Below are 14,663 nucleotides of genomic sequence, written 5' to 3'. Positions count from 1 at the left end.
CGGCTGCTGTTCCTGGCTTGGTACTGTCTCTGACCTCTGGCTCTGACCCGGCTCCATCCACGACTCCGTCTTCTGCCTCATCCTTGGTTTGGTCTCTTCTCCGACCCCCGGCTTCCGACTCAGCTGTCTTCCTGGTCTTCGCTGTCCCAGAAGATTCACCTAAGTCCCAGCGGCCGGGCCCCTACGGGCGCCTCCTGGGGGGGCTCCGGCTTCCAGGGCGAATCTCCAAAAGTCCCAGCGGCTGGACTCCTACGGGCTCCTCCTGGGGTAGTACTGGTTTCCAGGGTGAAGACGTCAGTCACCAGGGCCCAACGTCATCCGTCCTTTCAGCCTTTACCGAGTCCTTGGTCGCATAGGACTCCACCGTGTCTCAGGGTCGAAGCCTTCTCTGAGCCTTCCGAGCCGCCTCCCGGTTGGGACGCTTGCCGTGGTTCTCCACAGCGTACCATCTTCTGTTCCAACCGGCCCAAGGTTCCACAACCGTAACAGTTTGCAAGGCCATGGACCCGGCGGACCTAGCCGGCCTGAAAGCCATTCCGGGTATTGCCCAGAGGCTGCAACAGCAGCAGACATGCCTCGACGCTCTGACAGTGACGGTACAGAGGTTAGCTGACCGTGTCGAAGGAGCCATGGCTGCCAGCTCCACGGTACCAGGAACTGGGGCCACTTCCGCCACTACAGCTCCCATCCAGATGCCAGTACCTTTACGGTATTCAGGAGATGCGAAACTATGCCGAGGGTTTCTGAACCAGTGCTATATTCACTTTAACCTGCTTCTGCTTCAGTTTCCAACGGACCAGGTCAAGACAAGTTTCATCATTTCTCTGTTGGATGGGAAACTCCTGGCATGGGCCTCCAACCTTTTGGAGTGCCAAGATTCTCGCCTGGACAACTTGGTGCACTTCATCTCTGCCTTCAGGCGGGTCTTTGACGAAGCCTCCCGCAAGTCCACTGCTGCCTCAGAGTTACTCCAGTTACGCCAGGGGAACCGGCCTCTGGCAGAACACTCCGTAGAGTTCCAGACTCTCACCGCCGAACTAAACTGGGGGAGCGACAGCCTGCACGGCATTTTTCTGGAGAGTCTCTCCCCAAAGCTGCAAGATGAATTGGCAGCCCGAGACCTCCCTGATGACCTGAACGCTCTGATTGATCTCGCAGGTCGTGTGGACTGTCGCATCCAGCGCCGGTTTCGAGAGAAGAGGCCGACTTTTAGGCTGGGCCCGTTGGATCTACTCCTCCCCGCAGCGGGAATTCCCAGCCAGGTTCTTCAGGCATCAGACGCCTCTCCATGTCCGTGAAGCGGATTGGGCAAGGGGATCTTCCTCCTGTCACCCGCAGGTACTCGTTGCGCTCCGCTATCTTCACCTTCATCTGTGTCTTTATGTCCCTATAACGGTGGGACACCTGCTCCCCGGTGCGAGGTATCCCACTTTGGCGCCTGATGTCTGCTGCAATGCTGGCCCATAGCTGTGCCTTGGCTGCCTTGGATGTCTTCACTGCCAGGTTGCCAAAGAGATGGGCATAGTGGTGGAGGACACCTTCAATCAGCCGATCATTGTCCTCCTGGCTGAAGCGTATAGCACGCTGCCTCACCTTTGCCTGGCTGCCTGGTTGGGGTGCCACTTCCGGAGGGGTCTCCTCCCTACCCTCACTCTCCGACCCACCGGATTCCCCACTCCCTTCCACCACCACCTCCCCCCCCCACCCCCCACCTGACCCTGCACTTCCAGCTCCCTTTCCCTCTGCCCTGGCTGTCTAGCCTTACTTCTTTTCACCATTCTTTCCTGCCTCACCCTTTCCCCCTCCCCCACCCTCCTATCACTTCCCCCCTGCCTATCTCTCCCACTACCCCTGTCCCTGATCCTACTCCTCATACCCCTAGAACTAGGTCCCTCTTCCTCCCTCCTCCTCCCCCTATTCTCAACTCCCCTCTTCTGTCCTCTCTTCCCACTCCTGTCACGCTCCATCCTCCACCACACTCCTCCTTGCCATCACCACCACCGCACTCCTCACCACCACCACCGCACTCCTCCTCATCACCACCACCACCACACTCCTCCTCCTCCTCACCACCACCACCACTCTCCTCCTCCCTCCTCCACACAGATAAAGACAAACAGTTAACAGACCAGCTTTCACTCCAACAGATATGACAAAAGACACAGGTTAAAGGAAACAGATGACAACACAGAGGAAAACAAGACACCACACTCAGTAATCAATATAATAGCTCAAACTGCTCCTACTACTCCAAAGTCCTACCTCCACTCCAAAACTTCTTCCAAACCCTCAAAGGAGGAGGGGCAGGAAGTGACCTTTTATACATGTCACATTATCACGGGACGCGGTATTTGGTTTCACTTTTTACCGCTGACCGCGAAAAGATCACGCAGCGTGCTGATTTCATTCCCAATGTGCGATTTCACCTCGAATCGCGAAAACGTATTCGCGATTTGTGTAAAATTCGCAAACCGCAAAAAATTCGCAACATTGCGGAAAGTGCCTTATTTGCATGGGAACGCCCCTTTTACTAACGCATGCGTTATCCATGCGAAATTGGTAAATAAGGCCCTTAGTCTACTAAAATCTTGGCAATAATCCAGCTAAATGAGCTCTATAAGTAGTTCGACCCTGGAGTGCCCCCTTCCCATTCTTCATTTATTCAGCTAACTAGCAGCCACTGAATGTAGCCGAATATTCAGACAGCATTACTTTGCTGGCTAAAAGGTGTGGCATATTGATCTCATAGTAATCTAACATCAAGAAAGCTAACAAGACTAGGAGAATTATAATAAAGTCTTCATATGTGTATTGGTGTTGCAATTGACTAACTGGATCAAATTAAATTAGCTGATACTAAGATCATGCCACATTCAATCATGGTAAACACAGAGAACATCTTTATAAAAATTGTAATTCTAGGCCTAGCTAGCTAATGAGACTTCATGAACCAAAACAGAGTAAATCCCTTTGGACAGCTACCACACAAACAGAGCTATTAAGTTACTGTTGCATCCCCATAAGTCTTTTGTTTTAGTTACAGTAAACAAAGCAATTTCCCTCCAGACTTTGTGGATAGGTATTCAGCAGAATTTAATTACACCTTACACACTGGTATATATGTAAGTTTTTATGACAATGTTAGTGCTTAGCCAATTCATTAGAAAACCACTGTTAATCTTAAAACTGGCTGTTTTTCACTCTTTAAAAGCGTGGTATGCTTAGGTGTTAAAATTTACTTAATATCGCTGTTAAAGATTAGTTTTATGATCTATGCTCAGCCAATAAATAGAAATGAAAATCTAGAGCTGATATTGAAAGTCACTTAGCTGAATAAATTAGGACTTATCTGGCTAAGTAGCGGTGGTTGAATATCTGGTCCCACTGAATAGCCACCACTTAGCTGAATAAATAGTGGACGAAGCAAGGGCATTCTGGGGAAGCCAACTTAGCCAGATAAGTTATCTAGTTAACTCAGATATTTAGAGTTAGCTGGATAATTTATCTGGCTAAGTCTGGTTGGGCTATAGGGCTGCTCTAAAGTTAGACAGATAAACTTATCTGACTAACTTTAGATAGTTGATTATTTATCCCCAAGATTTGGAATGAACTTCTTCCAGTGAAAAGGGAAGAGAAAAATCTTATGTGATTCCGTCGCCAAGTGAAAACTTGGCTAATGATGTCCCAGGTATGATTGCTTTTGTACTGTTATCAGTAATTTTATATGAGTCATCTCCTGGAATGCTACCTCTGATTTAAGATAATTTTAGATGTGTCTTTTAAGCAATGCTAGCTTTTTCCATTGTTTGGAGGATGTTTTGTTTGGCTTTATGATTTTATTGTGGTTTGATGTTGTTGTGAACCCTGGCCATGGGCAGCCACGGCCAGGTCCCCCCCTTACCTGTTGCCCCTCTCTGGTCTTCACTGCGGCATTCTCCGTGCGGCTCCGGGCCGCGGCAGGGCCTTCCCGTGGCGTTCTCCCCATGAGGGAGACGCCGACGACTTCCTCCTCCAGGCCCCGCTCCTTAGGCGCACGCACATGCAACTGGCTGGAATTTAAAGGGGCCGTGGTGGGAAACCTCGGCTCAGGCCCCGAAGATGACGTCAGACGCCCGGGCTATTTAAACCCACCTTGGATCTCTGTTCCCTGCCTTGGCAACAGGTCGACTCTCCAAGTTGCTGTTTCTGCATTCTCCAGTTCCAGTGTTCCTGTTCCAGCTCCGCTCCTGACTCCGTGCTTCTGTTCCACTCCTGACTCCGTGCTCCTGTTCTGCTCCTGCTCCCGAGTTCCTGGTCCCGCTCCTGTTCCTGCTTCTGCTTGACTTCCGGTTTTCTCTCTGTCTGCTGCCCGTCCTGACCTTTGGCTTGTCCTCCAACCTTGCTAGTCTTCAGCTTGCCCCGACATCTGGCCTGGATCTTCGTCTCACTCTGCTGTCGCCTGCCATGCCCTCTGGACCGTCTTCATCTCTCCCACGCGTCTGCCTGCATCGACCCGGACTGTTCCTTGGATTCTTCGTTGCCAGGAGACCCTCGCCTAAGTCCTGCCAGCCCCGGCACCCAAGGGCTCAATCTGCGGGGAATGAGGGCTGGTATAGGTGAAGGTCCTGCCCGGTCTCCTGGTCTAGTACCGCCTCCTGGCTACGAGTTCCACTGTAGGCCTTCCTCCAGCGGATCTATCCAACACTCTAGCCGGTCCAAGGGTCCACGTTCATAACATATGTTTTCAGTTATTTGTTTTGTACATCTCTTTGGAAGCTTTTATTGTAAAAACTGGAAAGCAATTTATACATGTCATAAATAAATAAATACATATACAGTGGTGTGGCTGTGCTGTTGAATGTACAAGCTAAGTTAGCCGGATAAGGTTATCCAGTTACCTAGCTGAGCCACACTACGGCTAAATATTGCCCTTCTAGTTCCTTTCTATAACAAATGCACTACTTTGGTCTCTCAAAATAATTTATGTATTTGCTATTTTATACAGATATAGGTAATGTCCACACATGTGAAATGGAACAAGGCTAAAAGAAGATTTAACAGGTTCACTAGGATTTTGACTTGAAGACGACCTGGGTCAAAAGTTAGACTCGTGTCTGCAACTGACTCCAAGTGTTTTTGGACATGTCACTTTACCTCCTTATGCTTCTCAGATCCAGTTGAAAATAAGGTATTAACCCTTGCTTTCCGGGTAAATTAATTTATCATTGATATTAATAATAAAATGTAAGCATGCTTCATCAAACATTAACATATGCAAAACTCAAAGGAATGTTTTACATAAATACTAAAAAAAAAAAAAAAAAAAAAAGCAAAAAACAACAAAAGGACACTATATTTTAACTTCCAATGCTGTGACACTGTATAGTCTCAAAAGAAGGTTTTTTATATATGAACAAACCGCATCAGCAGTCCTGCCGTTGTCCCTTTTCACGTGCGATAGCTTGATAGGGGCGGAATCAGGACCGGAAGAGGAGGAGTTGGGGCGGACGCGGCGGTAACTTCGCTGGTGGCGATAAGTTAAGACCCGTTATCGCCGCCAGTAGTGCGCCCAATAGCACCACCTTTCACGGTGGCGCTATTGGGTGCGAAAGCTAGCAGCGATTACACCGCAGTTGTGCGATCACAGCCGGCTTTCGCAGGCCCACCCCCCGCCACCACGGGATTCACAAACCTGTGCAATATTAGAAAATCCAGGCCATGGTGAGCTAAGTCTTTAATGTGTGTTCTCTAACTGTTATGCATGAATATTGTAATATATCTACAACAAAACAACTGAATATGTAATTGACTATAGCAATATGGATTGCATATGAACTGCCAATTGTGGCATACAAAGGCATGATCTAAGTTATATAAAAATAATAGAGAAATTAACGTTTCATCCCTTTAAACTGGGCTGACATCACAATCTGCCCATTGTGTTTACTCCATTCTATTCCAGAGGTTGGTAATATCAGGATGAAAATAATTATATCTAATGTAAACAAAATATGACCTGGAAACCTTAGGTAAAATAAATAAACACCCTTTTAGGTCAGTCCCTGCTCTAAACTTCCTAACATCTGCTTCATCACAACATGTATGACCATCATTACTGCTTTCCAAATATGAAGTCACACTCCTGACACCACCAACATCTGGAACTGGGCAAAGGAAGTAATCTAAACATGCTCTGACTGGGGTATCAGCTTGAATTAAAGATTAGTAGTTAACATACTTTCCCCATACTTCAATCACCACACTGCTTCATTTAAATATTCTAAAAAATATATTATTCAACTTCACAAACACACAAGGTGACAGGGTATTTCCAATATTCACTTCACTATTTTCTTACAATATCACACACAAGAACTCATTATTTTTTATACATAATCAGCAGAGATGGGAATCCAGGCTTCCTATTGTACTCATACAGGGAACTTTACCTTAATATATGGCCACCATTGTGGGACTTTAGAAGGTTGGTTACCAAATGAATCACCCAGTATTGTATTGTGGAATGAAGTATGATGAAATGCTAAGAGAAATCAGGGAAACTAACCAATTTGGCAGAGCTGTAATAATGGGAGATTTCAATTATTCCAGTATTGACTGGGTAAATGTAACATCAGGACATGCTAGAGACAAAGTTCCTGGATGGAATAATGACTGCTTCATGGAGCAATTGGTTCAGGAACCAATGAGAGAGGGAGCAATTTTAGATTTAATTCTTAATGGAATTCAGGATTTGCTGAACGAGGTAATGTGGTGGCGCCACTTGGCAATAGTGATCATAACATGATCAATTTGAACTAAGAACATAAGAACATAAGAAATTGCCATGCTGAGTCAGACCAAGGGTCCATGAAGCCCAGTATCCTGTTTCCAACAGGGGCCAAACCAGACCACCAGAACCTTGCAATTACCCAAACACCAAGAAGATCCCATGCTACTGATGCAATTATTAGCAGTGGCTATTCCCTAAATAAACTTGATTAATAGCAGTTAATGGACTTCTCCACCAAGAAATTATCCAAACCTTTTTTGAACCCAGCTACACTAATTGCACTAACCACATCCTCTGGCAACAAATTCCAGAGCTTAATTGTGCGTTGAGTAAAAAAGAATTTTCTCCGATTAGTCTTAAATGTGCTACTTGCTAACTTCATGGAATGCCCCCTAGTCCTTCTATTATTCAAAAGTGTAAATAACCGATTCACATCTACTCATTCAACTAATAACTGGGGGACAATAAATAAATCTACAGCTCTAACACTAAATTTTCAAAAGGGAAACTTTGATAAAAAGATGAAAATAGAAAAAACCTGAAAGGTGCAGCTGCAAAGGTTAAAAATGTACAACAGGCATAGACATTGTTTAAAAATAGAATCATAGATGCGCAGTCCAGATGTATTCCACGCATTAAGAAAGGTGGAAGAAAGGCAAAACGATTACCAGCATGATTAAAAGGTGAGGTGAAAGAGGCTATTTTAGGCAAAAAAAACATCCTTCAAAAATTGAAAGAAGTATCCTTCTGAAGAAAATAGGAAAAATTATAAGCACTGTCGTGTAAAACATTGATAAGACAGGCGAAGAGAGAATTTGAAATGAAGTTGTCCATTGAGGCAAAAACTCATAATAATTTTTTTTTTAAATTTATCCGAAGCAAGAAACCTATGAGGGAGTCAGTTGGACCGTTAGATGACCAAGGATTAAAGGGGCTATTAGGGAAGATAAAGCCATTGCAGAAAGACTAAATTAATTCTTTGCTTCTGTGTTTACTAATGAGGATACTGGGGAGATACTGATTCCCTGAAATGGTTTTCAAGGGTTATGAGTCAGATGAACTGAACCAAATCACTGTGAACTTGGAAGATATAGTAGACCAGATTGACAAACTAAAGAGTAGCAAATCACCTGAACCAGGATGGTATGTATCCTAGGGTACTGAAGGAACTAAAAAATTAAATTTCAGACCTATTAGTTAAAATTTGTAACCTATCATTAAAATCATCCATTGTACCTCAAGACTGGAGGGTGGCCAATATAACTCCAATATTTAAAAAGGGCTCCAGGGGTGATCCAGGAAAGTATAGACCAGTGAGCCTGACTTCAGTGCTGGGAAAAATAGTGGAAACTATTCTAAAGATCAAAACCACAGAGCATATAGAAAGACATGGTTTAATAGAACACAGTCAACATTGATTTATGCAGGGGAAGTCTTGCATCACAAATCTGCTTCATTTTTTTGAAGAAGTTAATAAACATGTGGATAAAGGTGAACCGGTAGATGTAGTGTATTTGGATTTTTAGAAGGGGATTGACAAGAGTCTTCTTAGAAAACTAAAAAATTATGGGATAGGAGGCAATGTCCTTTCGTGGATTACAAAATGGTTAAAAGACAGGAAACAGAGAGTAGGATTAAATGGTCTATTTTTCACAGTGGAAAAGGGTAAACAGTGGAGTGCCTCAGGGATCTGTACTTGGACAGGTGCTTTTCAATATATTTATAAATGATCTGGAAAGGAATACAATGAGTGGGGTTATCAAATTTGCAGATGATACAAAATTATTTAGAGTAGTTAAATCACAAGCAGATTGTGATAAATTGCAGGAGGACCTTGTGAGACTGGAAGACTGTGCATCCAAATGGCAGATGAAATTTAATGTGGACAAGTGCAAGGTGTTGCATATAGGGAAAAATAACCCATGCAGTAGTTACATGATGTTAGGTTCCATATTAGGAGTTACCACCCAGGAAAAAGATCTAAGCATCATAGTGGATAATACATTGAAATCATTGGCTCAGTGTGCTTCAGCAGTCAAAAAAGCAAACAGAATATTAGGAATTATTAGGAAGGGAATGGTGAATAAAACAGAAAATGTCATATTGCCTCTTTATTGCTCCATGGTGACACCACATCTTGAGTGCTGTATACAGTTCTGGTCACCACATCTCCAAAAAGATATACTTGCACTGGAGAAGGTGCGATCAAAATGATAAAGGGGATGGAACAGCTCCCCTATGAGGAAAGGCTAAAGATGTTAGGGCTGTTCAGCTTGGAGAAGAAATGGCTGAGGAGGATATGATAGAGGTCTTTAAAATCATGAGATTTCTAAAACAGGTAGATGTGAATCGGTTATTTACACTTTCAGATAACAGAAGGACCAGTGGGCATTCCATGAAGTTAGCAAGTAGCATATTTGAAATTAATCAGAGAAAATTCTTTTTCACTCAACGCACAATTAAGCTCTGGAATTTGTTGCCAGAAGATGTGGTTAGTGCAGTTAGTATAGCTAGGTTTAAAAGAGATTTGGTTAAATTCTTGGAGGAGAAGTCCATTAACTGCTATTAATCAAGTTGACTTAGGGAATAGCCTCTGTTTTTACTGATATCAGTAGCACGGGTTCTTCTTAATGTTTAGGTACTTGCCAGGTTCTTGTAGCTTGGTTTGGCCAATGTTAGGATGCTGGGCTTGATGGACCCTTGGTCTGACCCAGTATGGCAGTTTCTTATGTTCTTAGGGGTGTGAACAATATGGGGTAGATTTTACAATTTTGCGCGAGCAAAAGTACGCTGGATTTTATAAGATACGCGCGTATCTTATAAAATCCGGAGTTGGCGCGCACAAGGGGGTGCACATTGAGCCCGGCGCACGCTGCCTGTTCCCTCTGAGGCCGCTCCGAAATCGGAGCGGCCTCGGAGGGAACTTTCTTTCCACCCCCCCGCACCTTTCCCTCCCTTCCCCTACCTAATCCACCCCCCCCGGCCCTATCTAAACCCCCCCTACCTTTTGATGGCAGATTTATGCCTGCTGAAAGCAGACATAAATCTGCGCGCGCCAGCAGCCTGCTAGCGCGCCATCACCCGACCCGGGGGCTGGTCCGGAGGCCTCGACCACGCCCCCGGGCCGGCGCCACGCCCACGGTCCCGCCCTGAACTGCCCCCTGACCCTGGACACGCCCCTTCCCGCCCCTTTTACGAAGCCCCGGGACTTAGGCGCGCCGGTGCGCGAGGGCCCTGCGCGCGTAAATCCGGCCAGATTTATGCAAGCAGGGCATTTAAAATCCGGCCCTATATGTGTGCATTAACGTGCAATACTGAATAGTATGAGTTAGTGTTAGCTAGTAGTTTAGCTCTACTTGCCAAAGTAGCAAAGCATTATGTAAGTAATATCTATAAGAACATACGAACATGCCATTCTGGGTCAGACCAAGTGTCCATCAAGCACAGCATCCTGTTTCCAACAGTGGCCAATCCAGGCCATAAGAACCTGGCAAGTACCCAAAGAACCTGGCAAGTTTTAATATTCCTTACTGTGCTGGGTATCCACAGTTCCATAGATTATGATTAAGGTTTCTGATTTTAGGTGTATATTAATTGTAAATTTAGGTGTTTATTTTCCAACTAATTGGGGGTTCTTTGGGGTTACCAAAAATCTGTTTTCTCGTAGCTCTGGTACTATTGTTGGGTATCTTTTCTGGTTGAATCAAATACATACATTTGTGCAGCTGAGGAGTTGTTAACATGGAAAAGGCACAAAAACAAAGCATGGGATCCAGGTAGGCAAAGAAGGGGGTGAGAGTACTAGGAAAAGTGGTGTTTATCTAATAAATAAACACCCTTTTTTTTTTTTTCCATCAGGGTGTTTTATTGGGGTTTACTGGTTAAAACCTAAAGTCAGAAGACCCAATTATGATGTGAAAGAGAGGTGTGCCGTGTGAAGAAGAAGACAGCCAGGTTAATCTGCAGGAGTGGCTAAGGAAGAATTGTCTCACTCATGTACTCCCTATCATGAAAGGCCTGACTGTGCTCTGGTTGCTCTAATGCCAAAATCCGGCATTGCCTGTGAGCCTGGCCCCTCCTGCTGATGTCATTGCGGGTTAATGTAAAAGAGCCTGCCATGGGAGGGAGAAGACAGCCAGAGAAAATCTGTAAGAGCAACAGGGGAGGACTTTTCCTACTCCCTTTTGTGGAAGACCCTGCTTGACCCCTTCTTGGGCTACTATAGTGCCAAATTCCAGCACTGCCTGTGACTCCCATCCCATCCTGCTGATGTCATCATGGGATGATATCAAAGGAATCCCTGCCATGGATGGTGGATTGCCACTGGCAGGTTGCTACCAAAATGGTGAACCAAAGGGGTTATCCCTTTCAAGTGCTGTGAAGCAGGATGATTGTTTTCTAGGTTTTATTATTTATTTGTTTATCTGCTTTTTCTTAACTCTCGAGTAGCCTATAATTGAATATTATTAAAAGGGCACATATAATATATTTAAGTTATACACATTATAATATTAAACATTTCCAAACGTCAGTCCACTTCATTATTTAACCACTCATTCCCAAGTACATATAATCATCTACTACTACCTGATTCTTTACATATTTGCCTAGATTGACAAATTTGGGTTCTAAAGGCCTAGATATAAAGCCATGTCTTAACTCTTTTCTGAAAATATAAGTAATTTTTCTATGTCCTAACATTTTGAAGAAGCCTGCTCCAGAGAACCAGATCCACATACCAGTAGTTAAATTCTGAGTAGCGTGTTGTCATTGGCTGAGTCACTGAAGGTGCAGATACTATAGTAGATTCAGCTGTGATTAACATAAAGACTATACCATTAGTTTCACCAGATACTTGGGGAAGCCCCTAAACAAACATCTACAGTTAATATTTTGAACCTCAATCTAAATTCAACTGGGAATCAGTTCAATTCTGCCAGTTTTTGTGTATTATTCCATTTTTTTCACTTCCGTCAGCAGTCACACAATTCTGTTCACATCAGCAATGCATTTATAATACTCTCAAACATGGTGATGCAATAATCCAAGTAACTGATTATTAGGGTAAGGGCAATCATTGCAAGATCCTCTCTGTTCAAAAATTGCTGCAATTGATGAATTTGGCATAAATGAAGAAAAGTAGTGCAAACTGCTGAAACATGATTCTACATAGTAACCTTTACATTTATCTGAACTCCCAAAATGGAAATGACTTCTTTTGTGACTAAGGTCAGCAAGGATAGGTGAAAGGACCAGAAGGGATTGATGCCTTCTACTAATCCATAAAGTATCTGATTTATTTTTTTATTTATTTATTTATTTATATTTTCATATTACATATCATGTATACCAATTTTAATACATTTTTACAATGTATAACAATAGTATTAGATTCCAACACAATAAAATCTATTATATGCATTAATTAACAAGAAAATAATCTTCAATAGCTGGAAAAAAAAACAAAACATCTTATATATTCAATTATTATTTCTGAAACAAAAAATAAGTCTGAGCACTATGGACTTTAAAGAAGAATCTTAACCAGACATTCAAAGCTATATGGGATAATCAGCTACTGTACAATTAGCATATCTCAATCCCTGTATATCAAGGTTCAACCGGTGACGAAGTTACTGGAACACGTGACTCAACAAACTGGTTTAAATGTTCCACCTGGGTAAATACAAAAGATTCTGTTCCTCGCTTTAGTACACAGCAGCAAGGGTATTTTAAAGTAAAGGAAAAACCTAATGACAATATTCTTTGTCTCAATTCAAGAAATTTTTTCCTTTTCTGACGTGTAATTAACGATAAATCAGGGAATATTTTTACATTTTGTCCTAAATATGAAATAGGGAATTTCTGAAAATAAGTTTTCATTAATGTACTAATATCAGTGGTCGATATTAATGAAACAATTAGTGTTTCTCTCTCCAGTACTTGGACCTCTGAATTTTCCAAAAAGCTAGTTAAGTTAGCTGGGACTGATACTGCTAAACCAGAAGTTCTTTTTTTTATAAAGAAACAGGAGTTTATCGATATCATATTATTCTCAGTAAAACCCAGAACTTCTGTTAAAAATCTCTTGAAGGAAACATATGGGATTTCCCCAGCTATTCGAGGAAAATTCATAACTCTTATGTTTAACTGTCTAGCATTATTTTCCATAATTTCCAATCTCCTGGAAGACACAGCCTGATCTTTTATTAAAGCTATATTTACAGCCTGTATAGATTTAATACTCCCTTCCATTAAATCCATTCTAGTGTCAATTTCGTTTACTTGTTGTTGCACTTCTACAAACTGCTGTGTAAGATTTGAGGACACCGTATCTATTTTACTTTCCAGTCTGTTAACAGTCTCGTTTAGCCCACTAACCAAGTCCCATAGTGAGCCAAGAGTTACCAATTCTGGTTTAGATGTTTTTGGCCTTGCATCCACAAGATGTTCCAGATGAGAGGGATCATGATGGTTCCCAGCAGACAATGCTGCTCTTTTTCCTAACCTCTCACATGCCAAATCCACTCCACCAGTAGCTCCCTCTAAAGCAAGTGGTTGACCAACCACTTCGGTAGGTTCCACTGCTGCTGCTTCATCGGTGAGGCGTTGGCCAGGTGGGGGCCGCACAACAGGGCTAAGGGAAGTCTCATCCTGGGGAGCCTCCTGTTCTTCTACCAAAAGGCTACCAACGGATTCATTGGGTCCCTTCAAATCTAATTGTTGCATAAATCTATCTATTTCCAATTGCAATAAGGGAGGTAGGGGCTCAGAGGGAAACCCCCTTACCTTCCCTTTTCGTTTGGCTGGCATTATAACAAAAAAGACAAACTAGAAAAAAAAGAGATTAGAAATAGAGATTTACCGGTGCTGTCCAAGTCCAATGGCTCAGTAATTGAAGACGGTGCCTCTCCTCCTGCTCGGCCTGCTCCGGACTAAGCCGGACCAAGCCGTGCGCACCCAAGGGGTGCGCACGGCTTTGGTAACGCGCCGGCGGCGGTGGAGCGCCGCTGCCGTGCTGATTTTAACTGCGCTCCGGCTCCTCCTCTCACGTGGCCTCTCAGCTGTTGTTCCGGGCTGAAACAGAAGGGCTGCAGGCACCAGTCTCCCGAGTGTGTCAGCTCTCTCTCGCGCCGATTTTAACTGCGCTCCCGGCTCCTCCTCTCACGTGGCCTCTCAGCTGTTGTTCCGGGCTGAAACAGAAGGGCTGCAGGCACCAGTCTCCCGAGTGTGTCAGCTCTCTCTCGCGCCGATTTTAACTGCGCTCCGGCTCCTCCTCTCACGTGGCCTCTCAGCTGTTGTTCCGGGCTGAAACAGAAGGGCTGCAGGCACCAGTCTCCCGAGTGTGTCAGCTCTCTCTCGCGCCGATTTTAACTGCGCTCCGGCTCCTCCTCTCACGTGGCCTCTCAGCTGTTGTTCCGGGCTGAAACAGAAGGGCTGCAGGCACCAGTCTCCCGAGTGTGTCAGCTCTCTCTCGCGCCGATTTTAACTGCGCTCCGGCTCCTCCTCTCACGTGGCCTCTCAGCTGTTGTTCCGGGCTGAAACAGAAGGGCTGCAGGCACCAGTCTCCCGAGTGTGTCAGCTCTCTCTCGTGCCGATTTTAACTGCGCTCCGGCTCCTCCTCTCACGTGGCCTCTCAGCTGTTGTTCCGGGCTGAAACAGAAGGGCTGCAGGCACCAGTCTCCCGAGTTAAGTATCTGATTTTAATAGATTTAATTTAACATTATATGATGATAGCCAACATGCTACAGCATCTAGGCAGGAATTCAGGTTGGCCAAGTCTTCTGCCTGTGTCTACCTTACATATACAACCAGGATGATGTTTTTCCAGAGAAGATGGAGGAGACCTTGATTTGTCACTTACTGAAAAGCCGTCCATTGATAAGTTTCAAGT

At 44.2% G+C, this 14,663-nt stretch overlaps 1 protein-coding gene across 1 annotated transcript in view; it reads right to left on the bottom strand.

Annotated features, from left to right (window-relative positions):
- ABCC4 (ATP binding cassette subfamily C member 4) overlaps positions 1-14,663 on the bottom strand; it is a 1,099,276-nt gene that overhangs the window by 63,191 nt on the left and 1,021,422 nt on the right. The gene's annotated exons all lie outside the window — the stretch shown is intronic.

This window comes from Rhinatrema bivittatum, chromosome 5 (assembly GCF_901001135.1).
Source record: "Rhinatrema bivittatum chromosome 5, aRhiBiv1.1, whole genome shotgun sequence".
Classification (NCBI taxonomy): Eukaryota; Metazoa; Chordata; class Amphibia; order Gymnophiona; family Rhinatrematidae; genus Rhinatrema; species Rhinatrema bivittatum.
The sequence above is the reverse complement of the archived record's forward strand: the minus strand, read 5'-3'. Positions and strand labels throughout refer to the sequence as shown.